Source organism: Bos indicus x Bos taurus, chromosome 5 (assembly GCF_003369695.1).
Source record: "Bos indicus x Bos taurus breed Angus x Brahman F1 hybrid chromosome 5, Bos_hybrid_MaternalHap_v2.0, whole genome shotgun sequence".
NCBI classification, from domain to species: domain Eukaryota; kingdom Metazoa; phylum Chordata; class Mammalia; order Artiodactyla; family Bovidae; genus Bos; species Bos indicus x Bos taurus.
Genome location: NC_040080.1, coordinates 91,866,233 through 91,882,471, shown reverse-complemented (window position 1 = coordinate 91,882,471; position 16,239 = coordinate 91,866,233). Strand labels below are relative to the sequence as shown.

Genomic DNA, 16,239 nt, shown 5'->3' with positions numbered 1-16,239 from the left:
GGCAGAGCCCCAGCTTCCGGGAACCCACACCTGTAGCCACAACCCCAGGCAGCCTTGGGTCTTTAAGCAGAAAGATGTGAACACTGTGTTCCCGGAGTATCACCCCTGAGTGGGAGGTACTTCAGTGCCCTGGGAGCTGGCAGGCCTTCATTGCCCTCCGCAGGCTTTCCGATGTGTCTGAGAGATGCTGTTACAGATTAAATTATGCCCCCACCCCAAGAGCAGCAAAAAGCTATGTTGAAGTCCTAAGCCCTTTTACCTCAGAAAGTGACTTCATTTGGAAATAGATGGTCACTACAGGTGTAATTGGAGAAGGCAATGGCACCCCACTCCAGTACTCTTGCATGGAAAATCCCATGGACGGAGGAGCCTGGTGGGCTGCAGTCCATGGGGTCACTAGGAGTTGGACACGACTGAGCGACTTCACTTTCAGTTTTCACTTTCATACATTGGAAAAGGAAATGGCAACCCACTCCAGTGTTCTTGCCTGGAGAATCCCAGGGACGGGGGAGCCCAGTGGGCTGCCGTCTATGGGGTCGCACAGAGTCGGACACGACTGAAGCGACTTAGCAGCACAGGTGTAATTGTGCTACACTGGAGTAGCTGTGTAGTGGCTAAGTCATGTCCGACTCTTTTGCAACCACATAGACTCTAGCCCACCAGGCTCCTCTGTCCATGAGATTTCCCAGGCAAGAATACTGGGATGGGTTGCCATTTCCTTCTCCAGGAGATCTTCCTGACCCAGGGATCAAACCTGTGTCTCCTGCATTGGAGGTGGATTCTTTACCACTGAGCCACCAGGAAAGTGCTACTGGAGTAGCGCACGTGTCTGGCTAAGTCACTTCAGTCGTGTCTGACTCTGTGCAACCCTATGGACTGTAGCCTGCAGGCTCCTCTGTCCAAGGACTTCTCCAGGCAAGACTACTGGAGTAGGTTGCTATGCCCTCCTCCAGGGGATCTTCCCAACCCAGGGATCAAACCCACGTGTATTACATCTCCTGTCTTAGCAGGCAGGTTCTTTACCACTAGAGTCACCTGGGAAGCCCACACTAGAGTAGAGCAGGCACCTAATCCAGTGTGACCAGTGTCCTTATAAAGTGACAGCCAGGACTTCCCTGACAACCCAGTGGTTAAGACTTTGCCTTCCATTGCAGTGGGTGTGGGTTCAATTCCTGCTCAAAGAGCTAAGTTCCCCCATGCCTGGTGGCCAAAAAACCAAAACATAAAACAAAAGCAATATTGTAACAAATTTATTTAAGACTTTAAAAAAATAAAGTGACAACCATGTAAAGACAGAGAAGGACACAGGGAGAACTCCATGTGAGGATGGAGGATTGGAGAGATGTGTCTCTGGTCCAGGGAATGTCAAAGAAGGGTGATAAACCACCAGAAGCTAAGAAGAGGCAAGGAAGGGTCCCCTACAGGTTTTAGAGGGAGCATGGCCCTGCAGATTTCTCCAGAATCATAAGACAATAAATTTCTGTTTTAAGCCACTCAGTGCATGGTGGTTTGTCATAGCAGCTGTAGGAAACAAACACAGACATCTAGGATTAGAATCTGCACTCTACACTACTCGGGCAGGAGGCTGTGCGCCAGCTGGAAGGGGCCAGGTGGAAAAACCAAGAGTTTAAAATGGGAAATTCTGATTGGTCCACCCAGGAATGCAAGGCTGATGCCTTCTCAGGGCAAAACATCACTCCAGCACCCTTCCTCACGCCTCCGATTTTGCCCTGAGGACCGGGTGGCCTGGGCTGGTTCCTCATTAACTTTGGCCCCCTTTGCAACAAGCTGGCCGCTGAGCCAGGATCACAATGGCTCTGCTGTTACTCAACACCAGTGACCACAGGGATGCTGGGGAGACAGAGGAGCCTCAGAGAGCCCCAGGCTAAGCTTCTGAATCTACTCTGGCAGGATCTGAGCACTAAATTCTGGGGACGAGCTGAGGCGTATTTGCAGTCCAAATTGTGGGGCCACTCAGGTCACACGGATGCCCCCCCACCCTCTACCTGTGCCTCCCCCCACTTGCCCACTTGGCAATCCTCTACTCTTTCTTTGCAAACCAGATCACCTCACCTCCTCCTCCAGCAGGTAAGTTAATCACTCCCTCCTTTGTGCCATCCTGGACCTCCTCCACACATTCCTCTATTACACTACAGCTCATTCTAGAAGATTCGTTCGGTGGACCATGACCTCCTTACAGACAGGGACTGAGTCTTTCATCTCTGACTCCCTAGGGCCCAGCACTGCAGCCCACACCAGGGACGCTTTACAGCCTCCACGGAGCTTCCGTGTGCATTAACCATGCCAACTGTGGACCAAATGTTAGAACATTACTGCTTAGTCCAGGGCAAAATCTCCCTCCAGGGATAATTTGATTTGTAGCTGGTGATCTCTCTCATTAAACAAAGAGCTCCCTGAGAGAGAAATGCTAGTTCTTTGCCCTCCGATGGTCCTAACCCCAATTACACAGAAGTCACCTTCAGTAAATGCAACGTCAGCTTTTGCTGCCCCCGCTTCCTCCTCTCAGGGAAGCACACTGATAACCCCATTACATCTGTCTGGTGCTTTCTGACCTGAGTATCTCCAGGGAACCAGGCAGTCCAATTTCTTTAATGCTATGTGATCTGCTGCACTCACACCACATTTTATGATCTAATTCGATTTATTACAGACATTATGATATGGCTCTGTTTCTCTGAAAAACAGGTCACCTCTTACACTAGTTACTTAACCATTAGCTATCTCCTAGCCGACAAGAGTGGGGACTTTTACATCTCTTTTTCTAGTAATGGATAATAGTGCCTCCTGGAATAAGAATCAAAAACCTTAATAATATTCATAGCCTCTGACTCAGCAATTCCACTTCGAGCAGGTAACCCTAGGAAAATGGCCAAAGATTTGCACAAAGGAAGGTTACAGGGGCACTCTTTATCTTCAGCAGGGAAGACCTCACTAGGAAATTTGGTACAATTTCTCCAAAGCAAACATGGGGACACAGTTGGCCACAGAGCATCAACCTAAGTTGGTAATGACGTGGAGAAATGGCAACCTCTCCAACTCACTAAGCACTAACAGGGCCTGAGGCATGCCATACCCCGAGGGCCTAGGAGGTAAGCCAGACTGCAGCAGCCCCTTTCTCTCTAGTCTCCGGGAGGTCTCCCAAGAAGGAGCCCTCCAGTTCCCTGGTCTTCCAGCTATCTCCAAGTCCTATCTGGGAAATTGTCTGGTTCAAAGGGTAGCTCACGGGATAAAGCCTAGAGAGTGGTCCATCCCTCACAATCCAATAAATTCCCCCTCACCCTCACCCCATCACCCTACAAGTTACCACTCAGCTTTGTTCCTCTGCCCTCAAAAGGGTCATCTCCTAAGCTGTTCTCCGAAGTTCCTCTCTACCAGGCTTGTGTTTAAACAAACACAGACAGCCCTTTTACTGCTCCCCTGTGGCAGTAAATTAATTCAGTGTGTCATATGGCTTATTGGTCAGCTTCTTTGGGTTGCAAGTAACAAAAACACACTCAAAGAATTTTCAACCAGGGCTTCCCTGGGGCTCAGCAGTAAAGAATCCACCTGCCAATGCAGGAGACACAGATTCAGTCCCTGATTCGGGAGGATCCCACATCCAGCAGAGCAACTAAGCCCGTGTGCCACAACTATTGAGCCTGTGCTCTGGAGCCTGGGAGCCGCAACCACTGAGCCCACGTGCTGCAACTGCTGACGCCCAAGCACCCTAGAGCTCGAGCTCCACAAGAGAAGCCACTGCAATGAGAAGCCCGCGCACTGCAACTAGAGAGTAGCCTCAGCTCTCTACAGCTAGAGATAAGCCTGCGCAGCAGCGAAGACTCAGCACAGCCAAAAATAAGTAAATAACATTATTTTTTTTTAATAAATTTTTCAACCAAAAGAAGAAGGAAGGAAAGTAGAAAGGAAGGAAGAGAGGGGTGGAGGGAAGGAAAGCAAAGGAAAAACAGAGAAGGAAAGGGGAAAAAAAGAACGTGGAAGGGAGAAATCTAGGAACAAATTGTTTCCTCCGTGCTTTATTTTCACTGCCTGCTTTCTGAGTGTTGGCTCCACGCTCAGTTTGCCTGTCCATCCTCGTGTAACAGCAAAAATGGCCACTAGCTGCTCTGAACTTAACATCAACTTCCCAACTAATGATTCCATCAGTGATCATGTGGGGTGGGAGATCAGAAGTGTGGGCCTGGGGCAGCCCATCTCTTTTTTGCTGGTTCCAGGAAATATATCAGGGAAGGCTCTGGGTAGCCTGGCTTGGGTAATGTGCTGAACTCTAAACCCATCACAGTGGCCAGAGGACCTCTGCACGTGGGTATAACATACAGATACATAAATATGCACATCATTGGTCCACCCCTTGGTGCTGGGGAGTGAGGTGGGCCTCATCTGAACTCTATGGGACTAAGAATCAAAGGTGGTTCCCTGAAGACATGCTAGACAAAGAAGAAAGCCGGTCCTTTCCACTTGACCGGCCCTGTCCCAATCCCCATCTGTCCCCGTCCACAGTCAGGCTCCCCAGTCTCCTCTGCATTTGGTCAGGAGTCAGCCTCACAGACTGACATGTGCGTGTTCAGCAGGTAGCCCCAGTCCAAGGTGGTCATCAAGTTCCTCCACGCTGCTCCCAGCGTCAGATCTGGGTCTACTCTTGGACCCAGCAACAGCTGCTACAGGGAAGATTCTTAGAGTTTGCCCAAGTCTGGCTTCACCCACAGTGAAGTCCCTACACCCGCCTCTAGGAGCGATCACTGAGGCAGGCTCTGGACAGAGGCAGGAGCTCCATGGCTGCCCGGGTGGCCGTGCAACTTGTGCCCTGATCAACCTTAGCTTGCCAAGTCGTGCCCTGACACAGGTCTGCATCTACCCCGAGGAAGGGGGGCCTGCTCACAACTCATCAGGCTCTTTACAGGCTAACAACCGCCCGCTTAGACGGTAAAGAATCTGCCTGCAATACAGGAGACCCGGGTTCGACCCCTGGTTTGGGAAGATCACTTGGAAAAGGAAATAGCAACCCACTCCAGTATTCTTGCCTGGAGAATCCCATGGATAGAGGAGCCTGGTGGACTACAGTCCATGGGGTCACAAAGAGACGCGACTGAAGCGACTAACACACACAACTGCCTGCCTGCAGCTCCTGGACAGATAAGGGGAGACACATTGCCCCAAGGCTTATCCAGGGAGAATTTCAAGGCTTGGACTTTAGACCCAGGACACCTGGCTTGAGTAACAGAAAGACTGTCTTACGTAGTATTTTATTGTTTCTGGGTGTGACGCAGCTGGAGTTAGAGGCAGCCAACCTGCAATTCCGCAGTCCTCCTTGCCAGCACACTTCCTTCTCCCCACAGCTGCCAACATCACCCAATGCTGGGAACTAACACCGGAAGACACGGGAGCAGCAACCAGCCATCTGAATGTGTCCTTTTCTCGTTTCTATCCCTTGCGCTGCTTTCAGCTGCTCAGGGACCAAACCAAAATGAAAGAAATTTGAGCAGAAGCCAACGAGTCATTCTTGCCGAGCCTTGAAACCCAGACCAAACACCAGTCCCCCAAGCCCACCAACTAGCGGTGAGGCTCCTGCCCAAAGGCTGAAAATGACTCAGCACAGCTTCCAGGGGAGTTAAAGCCATTTGTGTGTGTGTGTTAAGTTGCTTCAGCCGTGTCTGACTCTTTGCAACCCCGCCATGAACTGTAGCCCGCCAGGCTCTTCTGTCCATGGGATTCTCCAGGCAAGAAGACTGGAATGGGTTGCCATGCCCTCCTCCAGGGGAGCTTCCCAACCCAGGGATGGAACCTGGGTTTCTTACATCTCCTGTACTGGCAGGCAGGTTCTTTACCTCTAGCGCCCCCCGAGAAGCCCATCAGGAAAGTCATTTATTAATATTATATTCTGAGTACGAATGATTAACATACATTATCTCATCAAACTCCACAACAATACCCACTCCAATATCTTCCTTTCCAAACAAGAAAACTGAGGGACTTCCCTGGCAGTCCAGTGCTTCCACTGCAAGGGGCACGGGTTCAATCCCTGGTTGGGAAACTAAGATCCCACAAGCAGTATGTAATGGCCAGAAAAAGAAGAGAGGGAGAGAAAACCAAGGTTGAACAGTTTGCCCATGATTACAGACCAGCAGCCAACTGAAGGACCCTCTGCCGTTACTCTTCAAGCCTCTTTGATTATGGGGAGTTCTATCAGGGCCTCCCAGACCATAGGCTGAAACGTGCCTTCCTCACAGCGTCTGGCTGTGGGGTAACCATGTGAAGAACGGATGAGATGTCCAGAACATTCCCTGGGCTCCTACTCTCTGGTCCCAAAGGCAAGAAGTGCATGAGTCCCAGCTCCAGGGTTTTGATCCTCTGTGAGGTCTCAGAGGAGCTGCTCACGGGGGCAGCAGGCTAAGGCTCCCATTCAGACATGAATTTCTCAACCATGGGAGTTAAAAGATGAGGATCAGATTGGCTCTGACGTTCTCTGACTCCCCAGGTAGGATTGTTTTCACTGTTGCTTTCCAGGTTCTGAAGAAAATTCTACTTTTTCTACACTCAAAGCAAAAATGCCATTAAGAGGAGGTATGGGTCCCTTTGGACAGGTTCCCCATACTTTGCCCTTGGCTCCAGAACAGTCCACTAAGCTGTCTCACATAACAGATTCCAGGATGGGAAGGACCCTGTGAGCAATATAAGCTCTAGCTCAACAGTGTCAGTGGTGGCCCAGGTTCTGTCGTCCAAATTCTGGTCGGCCCTGCCACTGTGTGCTTTGTTCTTAGGCTTTTCAGGGGGTGTCTTATTCTTTCAAAGGAATGAAAGCTGTCTTGGAGGCTCCCAGACAACACCTTTCTTTGCCCATCACTGGCAAGGAAATCACCATATTGAACTTAAACTAATGACCAAGGGATGAAAAATGCCAGGAGGTCAAATACCCTGACCACTATAGCCTTCAAATTCAGTACCCTCCTCAGGGTACTGAAGCCAGGGCAGGATAACACTCTACAGAGCCCATCAGGGTTCTAAAAGTGTGTCTAGGGTGCTCCAGTGGGGCTTCTCCTCTTTCTATTCTTGAGGCATCCTTGTTTGTACCTGCTAAGTCACTCGGTAGTTCAGCAAGCCTGGAACAGTTTTCCATAAACCTCCTGTAACAGCTGAACCCCAGAATATTTTAAGTCTTGAAAATGAACGTGTGTGTGTGTATGATCATCTGCTCAGTCATGTCCATCTACGGAGCCTGCCAGGTTCCTCCGTCCATAGGACTCCCCAGGCAAGAATACCGGAGTGAGTTGCCATTTTCTCCTCGAGGGCATCTTCCCGACCCAGACTCTATTACATCTCCAGAGTCTCCTACATTATCAGGCAGAGTCTTCACCACCAAGTCACCTGGAAAGCTGATAATTAATAAGCAGAGCCAATATCCTTTCAAAGTTTGAGCTCACCCTTGTTAGGACAATAGAATGCGGTCCCACCTTCCTGCAGTCTGGAGGATGCACTTCAATCAAGGCACACACTCGGGCCTGTCTTTTCCTGGTGGTGTCAGATGTAAAGGAGTGCATTCAGGCTCCTCGAAGGTCCAATAAACTAGATAAGCTACATCCCCATTCATCTTTTCCATGGAGTACAAAAAGGAATCAGAGATGTTCTGGGGCATCCCTTCAAACTTATAAAATTCTATGATTAAGTAAGAATGTGGGTTTTTTCCTCACTAACTATAGGTGTTTCTTAGTATCACTCCTCACCAAATACCACCATCTTCCTATCTGGCAGTAGGTCCCATGTGTGAGAAAACATTTACACATTCCCACCGCGCTGGACTGTTTTTTTCCCACTGTTATGTTGCAGGTGGGGTGGGGTTGTAGACTTTGCTGATAATCAGCAACTCTTTAAAGAACTATAAATCCATGATTTCAACAGTAAAATCTATTTTAATCTGCCCTCAGCAAATATAACACACATTCCATTCAGGGAGAAAGAAAAGATGATTGTATTAGTTTAGGACTTCCCCTTCAGTCTCTCCCGATGGCTGAGTGTTTAGAAATGCCTGAGATCAAAGCCCTCCGGATGTATCTGCAGATTCAGGTAAAACAAACCCAGGAGAGGGCAGAGGAGCAGCACTTGGCAGGGTGTGGCCTCTGCCCATTCTGCCAACCGCACCTGGAGGAAAGGCCCCCTCTGTACTTATGGGCTGCCACTGCAGAGTGCCAACATTTTTTAAAGGCTACTCCGGGAGTTGGTGATGGACAGGGAGGCCTGGCGTGCTGCGGTTCATGGGTTCTCAAAGAGTCGGACATGACTGAGCAACTGAGTTGTTTGATTGATTCAATCAGACAAAGCCAAGATTCAATCCCAGGTCTCACTCCAAAACTCTTTTCACTTTGCAAAAATCCTATGCTGTTGATATTCTATCTACCTAGAAAACCCAAGAGAGACCACTGGAAATCTATCAGAACCACAGAGAAAGCTCAATAAGTTGATTGCTTTTAAAATAACTTTAACCTCTTCATAATATAATGAAAAATTACTATTTATGGTACTTGCTAAAATCAGGATGACTCCTTCTCTGCCCTATGTTTCTAAAAAGAATCAAAAGAAACCAGTAAGAGTTTCCTGGGAGGAAGACTAGGTGACCAGGAATAGGAGTAGTTTACTATACTAGTTGAGCTTTTTCAAATCCTGAAAGATGATGCTGTGAAAGTGCTGCACTCAATATGCCAGCATATTTGGAAAACTCAGCAGTGGCCACAGGACTGGAAAAGGTCAGTTTTCATTCCAATCCCAAAGAAAGGCAATGCCAAAGAATGCTCAAACTACCACACAATTGCACTCATCTCACATGCTAGTAAAGTAATGCTCAAAATTCTCCAAGCCAGGCTTCAGCAATACACGAACCTGAACTTCCTGATGTTCAAGTTGGTTTTAGAAAAGGCAGAGGAACCAGAGATCAAATTGCCAACATCCACTGGATCATGGAAAAAGCAAGAGAGTTCCAGAAAAACATCTATTTCTGCTTTATTGACTATGCCAAAGCCTTTGATTGTGTGGATCACAATAAACTGTGGAAAATTCTCAAAGAGATGGGAATACCAGACCACCTGACCTGCCTCTTGAGAAATCTGTATGCAGGTCAGGAAGCAGCAGTTAGAACTGGACATGGAACAACAGACTGGTTCCAAATAGGAAAAGGAGTATGTCAAGGCTGTATATTGTCACCCTGCTTATTTAACTTATATGCAAAGTACATCATGAGAGATGCTGGACTGGAAGAAACACAAGCTGGAATCAAGATTGCTGGGAGAAATATCAATCACCTCAGATATGCAGATGACACCACCCTTATGGCAGAAAGTAAAGAGGAACTAAAAAGCCTCTTGATGAAAGTGAAAGTGGAGAGTGAAAAAGTTGGCTTAAAGTTCAACATTCAGAAAACGCAGATCACGGCATCCGGTCCCATCACTTCATTGGAAATAGATGGGGAAACAGTGGAAACAGTGGCTGACTTTATTTTTGGGGGCTCCAACATCACTGCAGATGGTGATTGTAGCCATGAAATTAAAAGACGCTTACTCCTTGGAAGGAAAGTTATGACCAACCTAGATAGCATATTCAAAAGCAGAGACATTACTTTACCAACAAAGGTCCGTCTGGTCAAGGCTATGGTTTTTCCTGTGGTCATGTATGGATGTGAGAGTTGGACTGTGAAGAAAGCTGAGTGCTGAAGAATTGATGCTTTTGAACTGTGGTGTTGGAGAAGACTCGAGAGTCCCTTGGACTGCAAGGAGATCCAACCAGTCCATTCTGAAGGAGATCAGCCCTGGGATTTCTTTGGAAGGAATGATGCTAAAGCTGAAACTCCAGTACCTTGGCCACCTCATGCGAAGAGTTGACTCATTGGAGAAGACTCTGATGCTGGGAGGGATTGGGGGCAGGAGGAAAAAGGGACAACAGAGGATGAGATGGCTGGATGGCATCACTGACTCAATGGACATGAGTCTGAATGAACTCCAGGAGCTGGTGATGGACAGGGGGGCCTGGTGTGCTGTGATTCATGGGGTTTCAAAGAGTTGGACACGACTGAGAGACTGAACTGAACTGACTATACTTGTGACCTTTTGATCATTGTGCCAATAGGTAATATGCATGTTACCTACAGAAAATAAAAAAGTTTCCCTGTGACTTAAGAAGCAGTGAGGCAAAAACTTCAGGACACTAAGAGGACATTAAAAAAATCAGAACATTAAGAAATACATTGAGTTATTCTATCACTTCTCCTTTACTTTCTAAATGAAACAATATTAAACAATATTCCACTGCTATCTGATAGATTTCAATTCTTTCTAATGACATCTACTATTTCTTCAAATGTCTTAGAAGACAGGAACCTCCTCTGTTTTTTTAGGGATAAATAACAGATGAAGAAACAATGGAAACAGTGAGAGACTTTATTTTCTTGGGCTCCAAAATCACTGCAGATGGTGACTGCAGCCATGAAATTAAAAGACGCTAGCTCCTTGGAAGAAAGCTATGACCAGTCATAGCTTTAACATGTTCTGACAGCATATTAAAAAGCAGAGACATTACTTTGCCAACAAAGGTCCATCTAGTCAAAGCTACGGTTTTTCCAGTAGTCATGTATGGTTGTGATAGTTGGACTATAAAGAAAGCTGAGCACAGAAGAATTGATGCTTTTGAAGTGTGGTGTTGGTGAAGACTCTTGAGAGTCCCTTGGACTGCAAGGAGATCCAACCAGTCCATCCTAAAGGAAATCAGTCCTGAATATTCATTGGAAGGACTGATGCTGAAGCTGAAACTCCAATACTCTGGCCACCTAATGCAAAGAACTGACTTATTGGAAAAGACCCTGATGCTGGGAAAGATTGAAGGCAGGAGGAGAAGGGGATGACAGAAGATGAGATGGATGGCATCACTGACTCGATGGACATGAGTCTGAGCAAGCTCTGAGAGTTGGTGATGGACAGGGAAGCCTGGTGTGCTGCAGTCCATGGGATTGCAAAGAGCTAGACACAACTGGGCGACTGAACTGGGGGAAAATTTGCTCTGGTGGAGAGTTTATTGCTATATTCTTTTCAGGTTGAGATCTAATTACTTCAGTTTCAGAAGGTTCAGTGAGCATATCTCTTTCTTTATTTGTTTATATGTTATTTTACTTTTGGCTGTGCTGGGCCTTCGTTCTGCACACAGCCTTTTCTCTAGCTGTGGTGAGCGGGGGCTACTCTCTAACTGCAGCGTGCAGGTTTCCTGTTGCAGCAGCTTCTCATCTCAGAGCACAGGCTCCAGATGTGTAAGCTTCAGTAGTTGTGGCGCATGGGTTTACTCTGCCACATGTGGGGTCTTCCCTGGACTAGGTATTGAATCCATGTCACCTGTATTGCAAGGCAGATTCTTAATCACTGGACCACCAGGGAAGCCCCTCTTTCTATTTTAAGAAAAAGAATTATTAAATAATAAGATATAATGTGTGGCAGAAAGAGTTCTCATAGCAAAATCTTGCAAGCATTTAGATGTTCTATTCTCCACAATTACTAAATTTCTCTTTTGCAAAAGGTACACAAAGATTTGGGGCATCTCTAGTGCTTTTGAGAAGAAAATCATGTGTGATTTAAGTAGAAGTGTCCTTAGTCATAGTGTGACAACCCCTTGTGTTTCCCAGGGGAAGAAACATTATTCATTGTATAACATAAGGAGGCTTCAGTTACAGAAAAATGGAGGAGTTCCCTGTGGTCCAATGGTTAGGACCCAACAATTTCATTGCTGGGGCCTGGGTTCAATCCCTGGTCAGGGAACTAAGATCCCAAAAGCCATACAGCATGGCCAAAAAGAAAAGGAAAAAGAAAAAATGGACCAAGAGTGACTTAGAATAGATAATATTTACATTAACCAAAATAATAATAATAATACCAAGGAACAGTTTTAATAAGAACTGTGCAGATTGGAGGGAAGGAGAGGGAGAAAATCAGAAAACTTTTCTGAGGACTATAAAACAAGGACCTGAACAAATGGAGAGAATCGTAGAAAGTCATGGCAAAGTGATCAGACCCGGGGGTCACTGTGATCTGGGGATCTGCTATGTTTATAAACTGCTCACATATGAAAATGGGGAGAGCACTGACAGCCCCCACTCCAGAAGACAGCAATAAGGAGATTCCTACTCCTTCCTAGAGAAAGGGGGCTGCTTCCTGTGATACATTATACCTGTCTTCACGAAGGATAAAGAGGCCAGCGTTTTCTGCAGCAAAGGGGGCTAGACAAGCTGCGCCTAAACTTGTGATGAGCTGTATTTTCTTATCAAGTCTCCACCTTGAGTGCTTGTCCCATGTCCACAGTCTTATCTCATACATGGCTACTGGACTAGTCAGGGTTCTCTAGAGAAACAGAACCAGACATGCACAGAGAGATTCATTTTAAAGAACTGGCTCACACAACTGTGAAGGCCCGCATGTCTGAAATGTGTAGGGCAGGCCAGGAGGCCACAAACTCAGGCGGAACTTCGATGCTGCAGTCTTGAGGCAGAACTGATTGTTCCAGGGAAACCTCGGGCTGTGCTGTTAAGGTCTGCGAGTGACTGAATGCAGCCCACTTACATCGTGGAGGGTCATCTGCTTTCATTAAAGTCATTTAACTGAACATCACTATAGAAGATGTTTTCCCAGTGGTGGCTCAGTGGTAAAGAATCCATCTGCCAATGCAGGAGATGCAAGTTTGATCCCTCCTTCAAGGGGATCCCCTGGAGAAGGAAATGGCAACCCACTCCAGTATTGTTGCCAGGGAAATCCCACGGACAAAGGAGCCTGGTGGGCTACAGTCCATGGGGTTGCACAGAGTCGGACATGACTAAGCGACTAAACAGCAAGAGAATATGTTAGTGACATCTCAAATGCACACATGAAATTAAAAGATGCTTGCTCCTTGAAAGAAAACCTATGACAAACCTAGGCAGTGTACTAAAGAGAAGAGACATTATTTGCCAACAAAGGTCCATATAGTCAAAGCTATGGTTTTTCCAGTAGTCATTTATGGATTTGAGAGTTGGACCATAAAGAAAGCTGAGCACTGAAGAATTGATGCTTTAGAACTGTGGTGCTGAAGAGTCCTTTAGAGGTGCTCTTGAGAGTCCTTTAGACTGCAACGAGATCAAACCAGTCCATCCTAAAGGAAATCAGTCCTGAATATTCACTGGAAGGACTGATGCTGAAGCTGAAATCCCTTATGACTATACAGTGGAAGTGAGAAATAGATTTAAGGGACTAGATCTGATAGAGTGCCTGATGAACTATGGACTGAGGTTCGTGACATTGTACAGGAGATAGGAATCAAGACCATCCCCATGGAAAAGAAATGCAAAAAAGCAAAATGGCTGTCTGAGGAGGCCTTACAAATAGCTGTGAAAAGATGGGAAGCGAAAAGCAAAGTAGAAAAGGAAAGATATACCCATTTGAATTCAGAGTTCCAGAGAATAGCAAGGAGCGATAAGAAAGCCTCCCTCAGTGATCACTGCAAAGAAATAGAGGAAAACAACAGAATGGGAAAGACTAGAGATCTCTTCAAGAAAATTAGAGATACCAAGGGAACATTTCATGAAAAGATGGGCTCAATAAAGGACAGAAATGGTATTCATCTAACAGAAGCAGAAGATATTAAGAAGAGGTGGCAAGAATACACAGAAGAACTGTACAAAAAAGATCTTCATGACCAAGATAATCACAATGGTGTGATCACTCACCTAGAGCCAGACATCCTGGAATGTGAAGTCAAGTGGGCCTTAGAAAGCATCACTACGAACAAAGCTAGTGGAGGTGATGGAATTCCAGTGGAGCTATTTCAAATCCTGAAAGATGATGCTGTGAAAGTGCTGCACTCAATATGCCAGCAAAATTGGAAAACAGCAGTGGCCACAGGACTGGAAAAGGTCAGTTTTCATTCCAATCCCAAAGAAAAGCAATGCCAAAGAATGCTCAAACTACCAAATAATTGCACTCATCTCACACGCTAGTAAAGTAATGCTTAAAATTCTCCAAGCCAGGCTTCAGCAATACGTGAACCATGAACTTCCAGTGTTCAAGCTGGTTTTAGAAAAGGCAGAGGAACTAGAGATCAAATTGCCAACATCCGCTGGATCATCAAAAAAGCAAGAGACTTCCAGAAAAACATCTATTTCTGCTTTATTGACTAGGCCAAAGCCTTTGACTGTGTGGATCACAATAAACTGTGGAAAATTCTCAAAGAGATGGGCATACCAGACCACCTGACCTGCCTCTTGAGAAATCTGTATGCAGGTCAGGAAGCAGCAGTTAGAACTGGACATGGAACAACAGACTGGTTCCAAATAGGAAAAGGAGTATGTCAAGGCTGTATATTGTCACCCTGCTTATTTAACTTCTATGCAGAGTACATCATGAGAAACGCTGGGCTGGAAGAAGCACGAGCTGGAATCAAGACTGCCAGGAGAAACATCAATAACCGCAGATATGCAGATGACACCACCCTTGTCGCAGAAAGTGAAGAGGAACTAAAAAGCCTCTTGATGAAAGTGAAAGAGGAGACTGAAAAAGTGGGCTTAAAGCTCAACATTCAGAAAACGGAGATCATGGCATCTGGTCCCATCACTTCATGGGAAATAGATGGGGAAACAATGGAAACAGTGTCAGACTTTATTTTTTTGGACTCCAAAATCACTGCAGATGGTGACCGCAGCCATGAAATTAAAAGACACTTACTCCTTGGAAGGAAAGTTATGACCAACCTAGATAGCATATTCAAAAGCAGAGACATTACTTTGCCAACAAAGGTCCATCTAGTCAAGGCTATGGTTTTTCCAGTGGTCATGTATGGATGTGAGAGTTGGACTGTGAAGAAAGCTGAGCGCCGAAGAATTGATGCTTTTAAACTGTGGTGTTGGAGAAGACTCTTGAGGGTCCCTTGGGCTGCAAGGAGATCCAACCAGTCCATCCTAAAGGAGATCAGTCCTGGGTGCTCATTGGAAGGTCTGATGCTGAAGCTGAAACTCCAGTACTTTTGCCACCTGATGCAAAGAGCCGACTCATTTGAAAAGACCCTGATGCTGGGAAAGATTGAGGGCAGGAGGATAAGGGGACAACAGAGGATGAGATGGTTAGATGGCATCACCGACTCAATGGACATGGGTTTGGATGGACTCCGGGAGTTGGCGATGGACAGGGAGGCCTGGGGTGCTGGGGTTCGTGGGGTCGCAAAGAGTCAGACACGACTGAGCGACTGAACTGAACTAACTAATGTGTATGATTATATTTACATAGAAAAAAATAGAACATATTATACCAAGTGAATAACAGCAGTTATCTCTAGGTGTCAAATAATGGGTAGTTTATTTTCTTGTGATTTTCTGTGCTTTTTATAAATAGGATATTTGGGAATTAGAAAAACAATAAATAAACATTACACACCCTCTCGCTCTTCTAACTGCCTCCTTTTTCTTGTTTCCTCTTCTATTCTCTTCAGGTTCTTTGTCCAGAGCCCAGAGCAGCGCCATGCTGAGCCATAGTGGAGCCTGAGGAGAAAGGAAATTGGCTTTAATGCAAGCACACTCTTTAGTGATACTTTTCAAATCTAATTCTTCATTTGTTTCATTTTCAGTTGAGACTGCCATGTTTAACAATTTCTCTTGGTCAAGTGATGATCTTAAATACATTTTAATTATCTTAAGCTGAAGTAAAATTAGCATCACCGACTCGATAGACACGTGTTTGAGTAAGCGCCAGGAGTTGGTGATGGATAGGCAGGCCTGGCGTGCTGCAGTCCATGGGGTCGCAAAGAGTCGGACACGACTGAGCGACTGAACTGAACTGAAGTAAAATCATAGCAAATTCTGTGTTGGTATAAAGAAAATATTTAATACTAAAATAATATTGTGAGTTTTAATATACTTTTCATTCTTTTCAATATTTTTTCGTTAATTTAACGTGCTAGAAAAAAATAAGCATTTTTAAAATACAGACAAGCGTGGATAGGGAATTACATAGCATCCCAGTGGTTAGGACTCAGCGCTCTCACTGCCAAGGACCCAGGTTTGATCCCTGGTCAGGGGATTAAGATCTCACAAGCCTAATGGAAAAGCAAAAAAATTAATAGAAAAAAAAACACATAGATATAGAGTGTGCACATTTTTTTCTTTTACCTCAGGCTCCAACATGGCTCAGGCTCAGGCTCCAAGCACTACTCTTTATTTTAAATTGTTCATATTTTGTTCAT

General features: G+C 45.9%; 1 protein-coding gene across 3 annotated transcripts in view; it reads right to left on the bottom strand.

Annotated features, from left to right (window-relative positions):
• The window catches only part of SLC4A8 (solute carrier family 4 member 8), a 112,508-nt gene that overhangs the window by 90,654 nt on the left and 5,615 nt on the right, over nt 1–16,239 (bottom strand). For all 3 annotated transcript variants that reach the window (XM_027542908.1, XM_027542906.1, XM_027542907.1), the window contains exon 5: nt 15,435–15,538. The gene's annotated coding sequence lies outside the window, so the exon portion shown is untranslated. The remainder of the gene's footprint in view (nt 1–15,434; nt 15,539–16,239) is intronic.